Raw genomic sequence first — 13,504 nt, forward strand, 5'->3', positions numbered from 1 at the left:
ACATTCAATGGAATCAGCTGTTTTTTATTTACAAATTATCACTGGGCCTGGCATGGTAGAGTACCTTGATCCATGATGTGTGTGCTTATCTAACCTACAGAATCTTTACCTTACTGTGTATTTATGATAATACATGATGAACATGAACATGATCATCCATGTCTCCATTATTGAAACTGTCATTAACCCGCCCCGTCCCGACGACGTATGGGTACGTCACCACGATTTGCATTTGCCAGTCCCGGCGACGTACCAGTACGTCGTGCAATTGCAATGTGCATAATTTCGACAATTTTCAAATTTCGCGCTTGATTTGCGGTACGTACCCTCGCCTGACCTTCCCCTACCTGCCACCAGGCGGGGACACTCAGCGACCCCGCGCGACCCGCGCTAGCCCGCCACTCGTCCACTCACCTGGTAGCCATGGTCCTGCTCAGACATGGCTAAGAGAGGTCTCTCAGAGAGCGAAATTCAAGTCGCCCTGGACACCTTTACCGGCGACAGTGATTCCCCACTGGATGACGAGGAGATGGACAAGGATTATGTGCAGCCAGAGGAGGAAGAAACCACCAGCAGTGATGAGGAAGTTCCGTCACCAAGGAAGCGGCAGTACGTGACTTACCGTGCTACTAGAGAGGGGCAGGAGGCAAAGAAGGCACGTGGTATGTCATATCCCTATCCCCAGCGTGCCTTGGAAGCAGAATTCGAGGTCGAGGACGAGGACGAGGACGGAGACGTGGGACGTGCTGCCACGTGGTATGGGCGGGAGGTGATTACCCATCGTGGCCCAGAGCGCACACCACGTCGTCTAAGCAGGTATGGGCCTAGCATTCTGTTTGGGGCGGTAGGAAGTGAAGTGGAGGGAGTGGGGAGTGAAATGGACATTCCTGGGATTAGGGAAAGTGAGAGTGAGGTGGGTGAGTCATTGCTCTCCCTACGCAGTGTGAGGCGGCAGAGTGGATCACGTGGGCCAGTGCGGGTGCATTCCTTATCACGTGGGGTTGTGAGAGAGGGGGAAGGTGGGGAGTAACCACTCCAAAGCACGTCTTATGCTCCCCAATATCCCCTAACACGTGGTCGAGCAAGGTTGCGTGAGAGAGCACGTGGTGTGGTAATGGAGGGGGAAGGTGGGGAGGAACCACTCCCCAGCACGTCTTCTGCTCCCCAATATTCAACTATTTCATCCCCACAGCCCCCTAATGTTCCTCAAGGCCATAAGGGTAAGGGAAAGGGAAAGGGTAAAGGCAGAGGGAAGAGGAGTGACAGTGGGGAAGCCCTCCGTACTCCTTCTCCCCAACCTCTCCAGCCAGGATCTCCTCCCCACCCAGACGAAGGCGGTGATGGGGACGAGGGATTTGTGTCGTGGGATTGGGAGGATGGGAGTGATTTTTCTCCCCTTCACTGAGCAGGGGCGATCTGGCTGCATTGCACCAGGTATTCACTGTAATTCAAGCAGGTTGGATTTTTTCCACCTGTTTTTCAGTGAGGCCTTTGTAGATCAGATCGTGTTTCAAACAAACCTGTTTGCAAGCGCCCAGCGGCTAGAAAGTGAAAGATTGGGAACAAGGAGTAGGCATTCAATGATTTATGATTACCCTGTCTCCATTCCAGAAATGTTCTTATTTTTTGCCCTTGTCCTTTTGATGGGTATAATAAGAAAAAATAGAATTCCTGCTTACTGGACTAGGGACCCTGTTATGTTTACCCCAATATTTGGTCAAGTGATGAGCCGTAATCGGTTTCAACAAATTCTAAGTCGCCTCCATTTTTATGATGCTCATGACCCTGCAAATGCAAACAACACTGATAAAATGAGGCGAATTAGGCTGGTCTTTGATCACCTCAGGCAAACCTTTCGATCCTCATTCTATCCCTATAGAGATCTCGTCATAGACGAGAGTCTCGTGTTGTGGAGAGGCAATATTTCATTCAGACAGTATATACCCAGCAAAAGGCACCGTTTTGGGTTCAAGATCTTTGTTATGTGTGACTGTAGGACTGGATACGTGCAAGACATAGTCTTGTACACCGGTGCACAGACAGACATAATAGAAGATCGAAGTATAGGACTTTCGGGAGCAGTGGTAAAGACGATGATACAAGACTACCTTCATCGTGGTCACGTTCTCTATCTCGACAACTGGTACACTAGCCCTCTTCTCGCTCGTTATCTTCACAGACATGAAACGGGAGTCTGTGGAACCGTAAAGGTGAACCAGCGTCACATGGTCAAGGTAGGGCGGAAACTTGCAAGGAGTGAGGTTGTCTTCTTCAAAGCCAACAACATCCTTGCAACAATGTGGAACCACAACAGAGAAGTAAGCCTCTTGTCCACGGTTCACCGCCCCTTGATGCACCGTACTGATTCTGTTGATTACCATAGCGAGAGCAGGCGTCGTGCTTGGAAACCTGAATGTGTCATGGACTATAATATAAACATGCGCCTCGTGGACCAGTCAGACTCCATGATATCGACGGTAGAGTGTGCCAGGACCACGATGAAGTGGTATAAAAAACTGTTCTTTCACTTGCTAGATATCACTGCTCTGAATTGCCACCACCTTCACGCCATGACCACAGGAGTTCAGGAAACCTTTGAAGGGTTTGTGAGGGAGCTCACACGAGAAATCTTTGCAAAGTATGCTGTTGAAAGGCCCCAACAGCGCCCCCGCACTGCCCATATTACCCACACTCCCCAGAGAATATCCGCCCGCCATTTCCCCACTCCTATCCCGCCTCAGCCCAACAGACCTAGGCCCCAGTGCAGGTGTCACGTGTGCAGTAATTCCCAGGTGAGACTCACGACACAGAGGAAGGACACCCGCTATGAGTGCGTGCAGTGTGACGTGGGTCTGTGTATTCACCCATGTTTTAGTGAATATCACACGTTGCTGCAATTTTAGCAAGGTATGAATGCGAAAGGACGCTGAAATTATGATGTAAATGCGACAGACAGACGCTCTGTGAAAATATCAGTCATGTGGATCGCCAAATATTAGTATAAAGTGCCTACGGGTAGAACATAAGTGAAAACATTGGGTGTAAGTATATAAATCTGCCCTAAGTTGAAACTTACATAGAGAGGGTTGTTTGATGCGATATTCTGTCGCTCAGTGCAATAAATACGGCCCCTTATTATATATTTTCTATTATGTGACATTCTTACGGGTATAATATAAATTCAAATTATTGTATATGATGATGTATATCCTAAGTCAAATATTCATAGCGTGTCTATAAAGATAAGATTTCCTGACGCTTAGTCGAATGAATAAGGCACGTATTAGTCAAAATAAAAGTCAGCAAGTGATAAAGTGAATAATTAGTATATAAGTGTGTGAGTGAATTAGTATATAAGTGTGTGAGTATTATGTATGACGTAACATTCCTTGCGAGGGTATTTTCAGGCGATATTCTCACGCTCACTTGAATAAATAATGGCAGTAAGTATGTACAGTGCATTGGAGGGGTGTAAACGTGTGTAATGTATGTGGGAAAATATAATTGGAGTGAATAAATAAAGTAGATGATGAAACACGAGTGTTTGAGATCGTGGTTGCTATGTGAATAGGCGCTAGCATATCGCTAAATGCCCTCGTAATGAATGAAAATAATTGAAAACCTTCACAGTGGTGGGGGAAAGGTTCTATGTAAATGGGAAAATAATTGGAAAGTGATAAAACAATTTGGTATGTTGAAATACGAGTCATAGTGAGTGTGCTTACTAAGCTGATGTGCGCTAAACTTATGCTGCATGTCATCATAATGAATGAAAACATCTGAAATCACTTACAAACAGTTGTAATTGGTAAATTGTCATTGAAACAGAAGTATACAAGTAGAAAAAATGATCGGTAGACTCATAACAGAAAATTAGCATATAGCATGATACGACTCGGACCTAACTCGCTATGCTCGCGCGATGGTACAATGCTTATTTTTCCTATATATGTGTCTGAAATCCATTATATTGTTACTGTTATTGTTTATTAGTTCAAATTCAATAAATGTAGTGGTGTTGTGTGTTGTTTGTCCCATTATTCCTTACCATAGAAAACGTTAACGCATATCCAGCCCATTACAGAATACGATACCTGCGGGGGGAAACCGCACCTGTATAGACCACTTATAGACCGCAGAGACCACTTTCTTCAAGATTTTCCATCGTTTCTCGACCTAAGCGGAAGTTTTATAAGAAAAAATTTTTTTCCAAAAAGGCTCGGGACTGGGGGATGTCACAGGTGCGGAAAGGCTCGGGACGTGACGGGTTAATAATTAGTAAGGCCAATGAATGATTTGCTTCTGACTATTGGTGGCCTTCATGCCAGCCCCCTCAGCCTGTAGGCCTGTCCTAAACAAGGACTTTGTGTGTGTGTGTGTGTGTGTGTGTGTGTGTGTGTGTGTGTGTGTGTGTGTGTGTAGCATTTTTTGGGAGGGGGGAGTGTGCTTTATATATGTCAAGAAATACAGTGGGTTGGGTTGTTATGAAATTATACGGTAGCTCTGGAAAAATCAGCAATGGTAAAGGTAACTTAGTGCCAAAAACAGCATCCTAAGATGGTGAAAATCTATCTTCAGCACACCACAAGATGCTGCTAACCACCAATGTGACAATCATTTAACCCCCAAAGCTCAGATGATGGCCACAGCCCTCATGAAATACTGTAGGTAGTCAGGGCAGTTCGGATGATAGTAATGGACACACGTTGCGTTTCCACCAGAGTGTGATTTCCTACCCATTTTCTATGGTGTCCAGTGTGTGGCACAGGCATTTAGGAGATGGGTGAGCTGCACTACCAGTCTTTCTAGGGGATGAGGTGGGACTGGAGCAAGCACTACCAGTCTTAATAGGGGATGAGGTGGGACTGGAGCAAGCACTACCAGTCTTTCTAGGGGATGAGGTGGGACTGGAGCAATGTTCTCTGAATCCATATAGTCCAATCTGCTTGCCACTGCAAGCAGCTGCCTGACCCCTGCCACCTCCATCCATCCCTTGCCTCCCACTCAAACCACCACAGTGAGAAATAACACACCTTAATGACTGATTTACCCAACAATTCCTTCTCACATAAATAATGCACCTCATACTGTCTCCCCCACCTTCTCAAACACCCACTAGTTTTTCAAACCCTCTACCTCCTCTACCCCAGCATAAAACCCCCAACTCTGCTTCCAATACATGTTCCGCTACTTGGGTGGTTCACACCTCAGACAGCCCACACAATGAAAACACTGAGTGGCCAATGCAGCAGTGGAGGAGGCAACTATACATGGGGGATGTGCATATGGTATAAGAAATGAGGAGGGGGAAAGGATAATCAAGTCTGGGGAGGCAATCAACATGATTGTGTGCAACACATATTTTAGGAAATGAGGGAATAGGTTGATTACATATGAGTCTGGGGTAAATAGCAGCCAGATAGACTCTTCCCTGGTCAGGAGGGCTGATAGGAGGTTAGTAAGGGATGTTAATATTACAGGGAGTGAGGAGTGTGTGCAGCAACACAAGTTATTGATATGTGACACGGTGCTTAAGAAGCAGGTGATGAAAAAGGGGACCTATGCACCTACGAGGAAAATATGGAAGTTGAGAAACCAAGCAGTAAGGGATGCCTTCTATATCGAGATGAGGTGAGTGGAAGTGTTAATGAATAAAGCCCGCAACACCAACCTCTTGAAAGTTACTGATTCAGTATGTGGATGGACAAGAGGCTAACCAAGACATAAAGTGACCTGGTGGTGGGATGAGGGTGTAGAAGCTGCAGTTAAGGAGAAATGAAGGCTTTTCCGGGAATGAAAGAAGGGTGGTAACAAAGAGGAATAATTGGCTGCCAAGCGTAAGGTTACAAAAGAGGTTTACAGGTTTACAAGGTGAAGTCCGAGTCACACAGACTTTTACTTGATAACCTAAATTGTGGGAAAGGAAAGATTATGATTTTTTAAGGTGGCAATTCAGATGAAGAGGGAGAATTGGCATATCATAGGTAAGCAGTGTGTGAAGAATGATGTGTGAAGAATGAAGAAGGAAGGGTAGTAGTGAACAGTGGGGATATTAAAGATGCATGGAGAGAGTATTATAGCCAGTTGTTGAACAAGGAGTTTGACTGGGACAGGGAAGGTTTGGAGCCAACAGGTCCAGTGTTTGGCCCTTGGCCTTTGATTGATGCTGCCACTGTGAGCAAGGCAATAGGCAGGATGCAGGTGGGGAAGGCAGCAGGTGTGTCTGGGTTGACTGATGAAATGTTAAAGGCCTCACGAGATATAGTAGTGAGGTTAATCACTGACCTGACAAATATGATTATATATGTGTTGTCCCAGATGATTGGCTGAAGAGTGTAACTGTGAAAGTGTACAAGGGGAAGGGTGATGCCCTGGAAAGAAGAAATTATAGAGGCATAAAGCTTGACACCAGATGATGAAGGTAATGGAGTTCTAGAAGATATAATTAGAGAAAGAATGAATACTGATGAGAAGCAGTTGGGGTTTATGCCATGCAGTTTGGGTTTATACCAGGCAAAGGGACCACTAATGCCATATTCACTGTTTCAACAGCTTCAGAAAATATATTTAGGAAAAAAAAAATGGGAGAAATGGAATTCCCCCGAGCTAAGCCCTGTATTGGACTATATAGCCCCGCTAGGGTTACAGGAGGGAGCTACCCCTCCCGGCACGGCAGCCCGGGCGAGGCTCGAACTTGCAATCCCCCGATTACAAGTCCAGCGCGCTACCACTGTGCTACCGCGCCCCCCTATATTTAGGAAAGAAAAGGGAACTGTACTTTGTTCTGTTGATTTGGAGAAGGCCTTTGACAGAGTCCCTAGAGAGGTGGTGAAGTGGGCAATGTGAAAGCTTGGGATCAAGGAGTGGCTGGTTAGGGTGCTTATGACCATATAAGTGGGTGCTCACACCCAGGTATGGGTTAATGGAGATTTGAGTGATGAGTTTTCCGTGAATGGTGGTGTGCACCAGGGGTCAGTCATGAGCCCTTTGTTGTTTATCATGATACTTCAAGCCCTCTCATGTGACTTCAGAAATGGACTCCTGTGGAAGATGTTGTAGGCTGATGATTTGGTGTTGACTGCAGGCAATGAAACGGAGGAGGAGGAAAGATTTAGGAAGATGGTATGGGGCACAAAGGCTTAAGAGTAAATGCAGATAAAACAAAAGGGGTGGTATCTAGGGATGGGGGTGGTACTGTCAAAGTAGAGGGAGAATAGCCATGTGCAACTGGCCACAAGGGCATGGGAAGTAATTCCATCGTGTGTAGCGATTGTGATAAGTGGGTGCATAAGAGATGAAGTGGTATTAGAGTTAAACTGAGATAATGCTGATTTCATGTGTGCAGTGTTGAGGAGAGCAGGTGGATAGTGCCAGGCATGAAAGCATTGACCTTGCTGGTGAGTCTCTTGAGTGTGTGGAAGAGTTTTGTTATTTGAGAGACATGTTATGTGCTGGAGGTGCGGCAGGAGCTAGCTCTGTCATTAGAATGAAGAGCGGTTGGAAGAAGTTCATGGAGCTGTTGCCTCTCCTGACACTGAGAGGACTCCCCCTCTGTGCTATGGGATGGTTCTATGCAGCATGTGTTAAGAGTGTAATGCTGCATGGTAGTGAGACCTGGGTAGTAAAGGAAGAGGATATTTGAAGGCTCAAGCATACAGAAATGGCAATGATTAGGTGGATGTGCACTGCATCCTTGAGTGCAAGGCCTGAGGGGGGGTGCTAGGTTTACAATGGAAGAGTTCAGAGGTAGGATGAGACTGGAGTGTATTGGTGTTGTGACTAGGAGAGGTAGATTGAGATGGTTTGGGCATTTGGAGAGGATGGGTGCAGAAAGTGAAAAGCAGGGTTGGAAAAAATCACAGATTTTTTAAATTCGTACCATCTCAGGCATTTTTGCAAGTTTATACCCACCCAATCCCAGACCAAAAACAGAAAAAATATTTATTGCATAAAACAATACAAAAGGACATATAAATCAAGGGAAAAAAAAAAAAAAAAAAAGTACTCCTTATAGGACAAATAAGTGCAGGATGGTGGTCCATCGTGTTTCTAGCCCAGTTTCCCAAGCCATGAGCTACGTTTTCCCACCCAGCTGGGTGGGATGAGAGAGAACAGGGGAGGAGAATGGGGGAATCCCTGTTCTCAATATCCTTCTCCACTGGGACATATTCCTCCCCAGAAGAGATGTCCAGGTCTTCCTCTTCTATAGTATCAGTAAATGAAGGGACAGAGAGTCCATGTGAGTTTCAACCGCCTCCTCCAGCCCAGTGAGGCAGAAAAATGGCGTGACTTCCACAACATTCTAATGCTGTGACGGACAGTGGCACACTGATGTCACCCAGCCATGCAGAACCAAACTCAGTGCTACAAGTGCTTGTGCACAATGTTGCCAATACATTAAGCTACTCCTTAGCAAAAAATTAGCTAGACTGAAACAATTAGAGACGCGCTACAGCGCTTGAATTTTGCTGTCGGCACCATCACGTCGCCGGGATTACTCGAGATGTCTTGTACCATCGGCACCATGCTGACAGTGGGACTGTACGGATTAAAATAAAAAAATACATTTTATTATTTAAAATGGATTTTTTGTTTAAATTAGATATTTTAAAAATCTGTGATTTTTTTTCCAACCCTGTTTCTAACTTTGGGAATTCTGTCAAAAGAGTTCCATACTGGGTCTTTTTTCCTCTCACTTGCTGCAATGGATCCATTAGGCATCATTATATATCACTGTTCAAATAAACAAACTTACAAATTTGAAAACAATAATGTGAATGGGAAGCGGGAGTTAGGCAGTGCACCACAGGCTAGCACTTCTAGGTATGGGGGTGGTTACTCACACTCAGGGTTGGAAAGAATAACATTGTTGAACACGGAGGATGGAAGTAATGTGAGTATAAGTGGCTGGGGAATGGCTGGTAGGAGGAGGGAGGTAAGAAGACAGGAAAATATCAGTAGGATAGAAGTTGTGGAGGCAATGAAGAAAGTTAAATTGGGGAAAGCCCCAGGAATTGATGGAGTGTGTGGTGAAATGCTGAAGCATGGCAGAGAGATAGTAGTAGAATGGATGTGGAAGATGTGCAGATTTCCCTGGGAGGAAGGTAGAGTTCTGGAGGATTGGAAGTCAGGTATAATTATTCCAGTGTACAAAGGAAAAGGAGAAAGAGAAGTATGTGGTAATCACAGGGGCATTTTTCTTAGTATAATAGGAAAAGTGTGTGGTAGGATACTTATCGGCAGAGTTAAAGAAAGAACAGAGGAATTAGTTGCAGAAGAACAGGGAGGCTTTAGGAAGGGAAGAGGTTGTGTAGATCAGATACTCATTCTTTGATCTTTAGTGGAAAAGTTTCTAGAGAAGGGAAAGAAGTTGTATGCGACTTTCATGGATTTGGAGAAAGCACATGACAGGGTGGATAGACAAGGATTGTGGAAAGTATTAAGAATATATGGAGTAGATGGGAAGTTGCTGAATGCTGTGATGAGTACAGTACTTGTCAAAATTATCGAGCGTCTACCGCCAGGCGCGCAATACTGTACTTATGGGCAAAAAAGAATCACCCATTTCAGGGGGTAAAAATTGAGCCACAAGTTTGCGGCGCTAGCATGACGTCACGGTAGCCTGAGGCCTTCCGACACGCTGGTTGGTTCCCGCCTCAGTCGCCCACAGGCTGTCCGAGAGAGAGGAACTCCGCCGCGTCTCCCTCTCGAATTGTGCCATTTTTTACCGAGTGTCCCGCAGTGTTTTGGCCTTCACCACTTTGTTATGGCACCTACCCGTGAACTATCAAGTGAAATCATATTCCAGATTATTGCTCTAAAGGAGGCAGGCCACCAAACAAAGGAAATTAGTGAATTGGTTGGTGTGGCACGATCAACAGTGCATCGTTGGTGTGCGTGGTTTTGAGTGGAAAACAGTGGTGAAGTTCCCACAAAGAAACTGCGATCTGGTAGGCCTAGGAAAACTTCCCCAAGGTCTATTAATGTTTTAAAAAGTGCAGTGGAGTTTAATCCACGTGTGAGTGCAAGGAAAATAAAGGAGAGCAACCCGGGAAGTGTTTGGTGAGGTGTCTGTGAGAACAATGTCTCGTATGGTCCATGAACTTGGTTACACAAGTCACAAGCCTGTGAGAAAGCCTCTTCTCACCAAGAGCCAGCAAATTCGTAGGCTTGCCTTTGCTAATAAATATCTAAACTGGGGTGAGGAGCAATGGTTGTCAGTGTTGTGGTCTGATGAGGCAATGTTTTGTGTTACCTGTAACAGAGGAGCACGTGTGTATCGACGCAAAGATAGTGACCCACTTGACCCACGGTATGTAGAAAGCACAGTTAAACATCCTGATTCACTCATGGTATGGGGTTGTTTCTCAGGGAAGGGTTTCGAGAAGCTTGTTGTACTTCCCAAAAACCTAAGAGTGAATCAGGATGTTTACCTGGAGCTTCTGTGTGATCATTTACCAGACTCCTTCGAGCTAACAGGTGCACGAGTGTTTCAGCAGGACGGTGCACCTGCTCACAAGGCCAAATCAGTCACCAATTGGCTTCATGACTGCGAAGTATCATTCATGAAAGACTGGCCAGGAAATAGCCCAGACCTCAACCCGATTGAAAACCACTGATACCTCGTAAAGAAGAGTCTCCAAGGGAAGGACGTGAGCTCTCTGCCTAAGCTGGAAGCTGCCATTTGTGACTCCCAGGACAAAATACCCCTCCAGTATCTCAGGAGCCTCGCCCTTTCACTTCCAAGATGTCTCAGGTCCGTGAATGCCACGAATCAAATTCGCGACATTTCCCTTTTGTGAAAAACACGAACTATTAGAGGAAAACTCACTGTGTATCGCTCAGTTAACCGTTTCTCTCTCCACTTCCGTGGTATACTTTTCAAAACATTCGTCACTGTTTCAAAAGTGACCGATTTAATGCACGTCACTAAGTGCTCTACTGAGCGATACTATTGTTTCTTTATTGTTCGCCCCTGCTTGCCTCGACCGTTAGAAAAATGCGGCCTAGTGCTCCGCTTTTGTTTCCCACGACTTATTCAGTCAAGTGTTTGCTGTGACGGAGAGAGGTCCTGTGCCAGCAGTGTGAGAGGTCAGCTAGTACCCAAACTCCACTTCACAGTTCTCCAGTGCTCCCACCCTTAGTTCAGCTTTGGGTGATACGCAGCATTCATCGACCAGTATTTCCTTTTTTGTATTTTCCTAGTTTTAAGAGTTTAATTAAGGTGTTTTTCCTAGGCGTAAGAATTTAGCTCGTGTGTGAGTGAGTGAGTGCGATCTCATTAATTTGATTTGAAATGTAACGTTAAATTTATTTTGTAATCAATAAATTTAACAGTTCTATTTCTTGAGCTTAATGTAATGTAAACTCTTGTTTCATTTCTCCGATTAAGCTTATTTTCCATATAGCTCCTAGCTTGCGTAAACGTTTTGCTATTCATAACTGGTACTTAGGCCAGTCTTGTGTATTAAACTTTAAATCCATTGTGCCTCCTAGGAGTTAAGCACCAGCAAGAACCTGATACTGTTATTAGTATTAGTTATTTATTGTCAGGGGTGAAGTAACTTCCTCCAGAGGCTACAGTACAAATAAACAGCAATTGAGTGATTAGTCTCTGCTGTGTACTATCGAGAAAGTTTTTAAATTCTCGTTCTTAGAGAATCGTGCGAAGCAAGCTATCGTAAAGTAATCGTTGCTTGATTTAGTAAGACAATCATTGTCCCTGCTCTTCAATATTATTGAATATTATTATCAATTAAATAATATTTAGCATTTATTTTAAAAACCCCGTGATATTTTAAAAACCCCGTGACAATTGGCGACCTCATTCCAGGATATTAACTCCTAGCTCTAAAGCTATTCACGAGATAATACTCACTCGTTCATATTTAGGTATTTATCATTAAAGTTTATAGGCACAAGTTTACTAGTGTTTACCATTGATTTAGCAAGTGAATTTTGCTTTATTAATCAATAGAGTACTTAACTCTAGTTTATTCTTGATAACGCCAGACGATTTTATTCGCTCCTGGGTAGCCGCCGTACCCATTGCGTTAATTATTGAGTCTTCCCAGTCATTTGCATTTTTGCTTTATTCTTTTCCAGTTAACTAGATAAGACTGGTCACCACTAGCTTGTGTCTGTACTCTTTACTTGTGTCATTAGCATTCGTTTGCGAAGCAGTCAGTACTCAGTTTCGTTTGCTTAATAAATTAGCGCCATGGCTACCACTGTATTTTTACAGGAAGCCAAAGAAATGGGTCTTTCGGACCCAACCGAAATTAAAGAGTATATACTCTCACGGCATAATCAGGAGCAGCAGCGCGAGAATGATGCCCGTGAAGAGCGTAAGATTCAGTGCGAATACGAGCGAGAACAGCGTGAGGAATGCAAAAAGGAGTGCGAACACGAGCAGAAACAACGCGAGCTCGAGTTAGAAAAAGAGCGACAACAGCGCGAACACAAGCAAAAACAGCGCGAACTCGACTTGGAACATGAGCGAGAACAGCGTGAGGAACGAGAGAGAGAACGAGAACACGAACGTGCCGAGCGAGAAGCACGCGAAAAACACGAATATGAAATGCTGAAACTCAAGCGAGATTCCTTGGCTTCAGATACATCTGGTGCAGTTGGTCAAAGCTCCATGAGCGTTCTCCCTGCACATGTCCTGGTGACCCCACACATCAAGCTTCCTTCATACAAGGAAAGCGAGCGAATCAAGCCGTACATAGCTCGTTTTGAGGACATGGCAGACATGTATCAACTGGATGAGGCAGCTAAGCGGATCCAATTTCTTAGTTTATTTGAGGGCCCTGCCCTCGATATTCTCCACAGAATTCGTGGAGACAATCTCACATATGAGATGATGAAAGCTGCACTCATTAAGGCGTATGGTCTCACAGTAGACGACGCCAAAGTTCAGTTCATGCGAGCTCGTCTCCAAGACAAGGAGACAGCTGTTCAGTTCCTCGATCGTCTCACTGCTTACTTAAATGAGTGGATGGAGAAAGATGAAACTCCTTCCACGCGTGAGGGGATAACTGACCTTATGCTGCGTACACAGCTAGAGAGGTCGTGGCCTGCTGAGCTCATAGCACAGCTTAAGATCTGCCAGGTGAAAGATGCCAGCCAAATGGCAGAAAAGGCTGACGCATTCTTTACTGCATACGGGTATCAAACTCGTAAGCAAAACACCTGGAACAGAAAACCTGATAAATCTGGGAAATCGTCTCAGACTGAATCCCAGCACCAAGGCCGTTCTCAGAGTAATGGCCAAGGTCCAAGCAAACCGCAGAAGGACCAGGGGCAAAATACACAGCAGCCTGCTTGGAAGCGGTACAACAAGCACCCCAACCAGCAGCAGTTCCCCAAACAGCAGCAGTAATACAAGGACAAGCCACGTAACCCTCAGTCAGGTTAATTAGTGTATTGGAGGCAGGAGGCAAATGCAGCCTTCATTCCACAAGTGCCCGGTGGTGCCATCTCTACCAGTACAGGTACTTCC

This window comes from Coenobita brevimanus, chromosome 86, assembly GCF_032717465.1.
Source record: "Coenobita brevimanus isolate Jiangsu-jjx chromosome 86, ASM3271746v2, whole genome shotgun sequence".
NCBI classification, from domain to species: domain Eukaryota; kingdom Metazoa; phylum Arthropoda; class Malacostraca; order Decapoda; family Coenobitidae; genus Coenobita; species Coenobita brevimanus.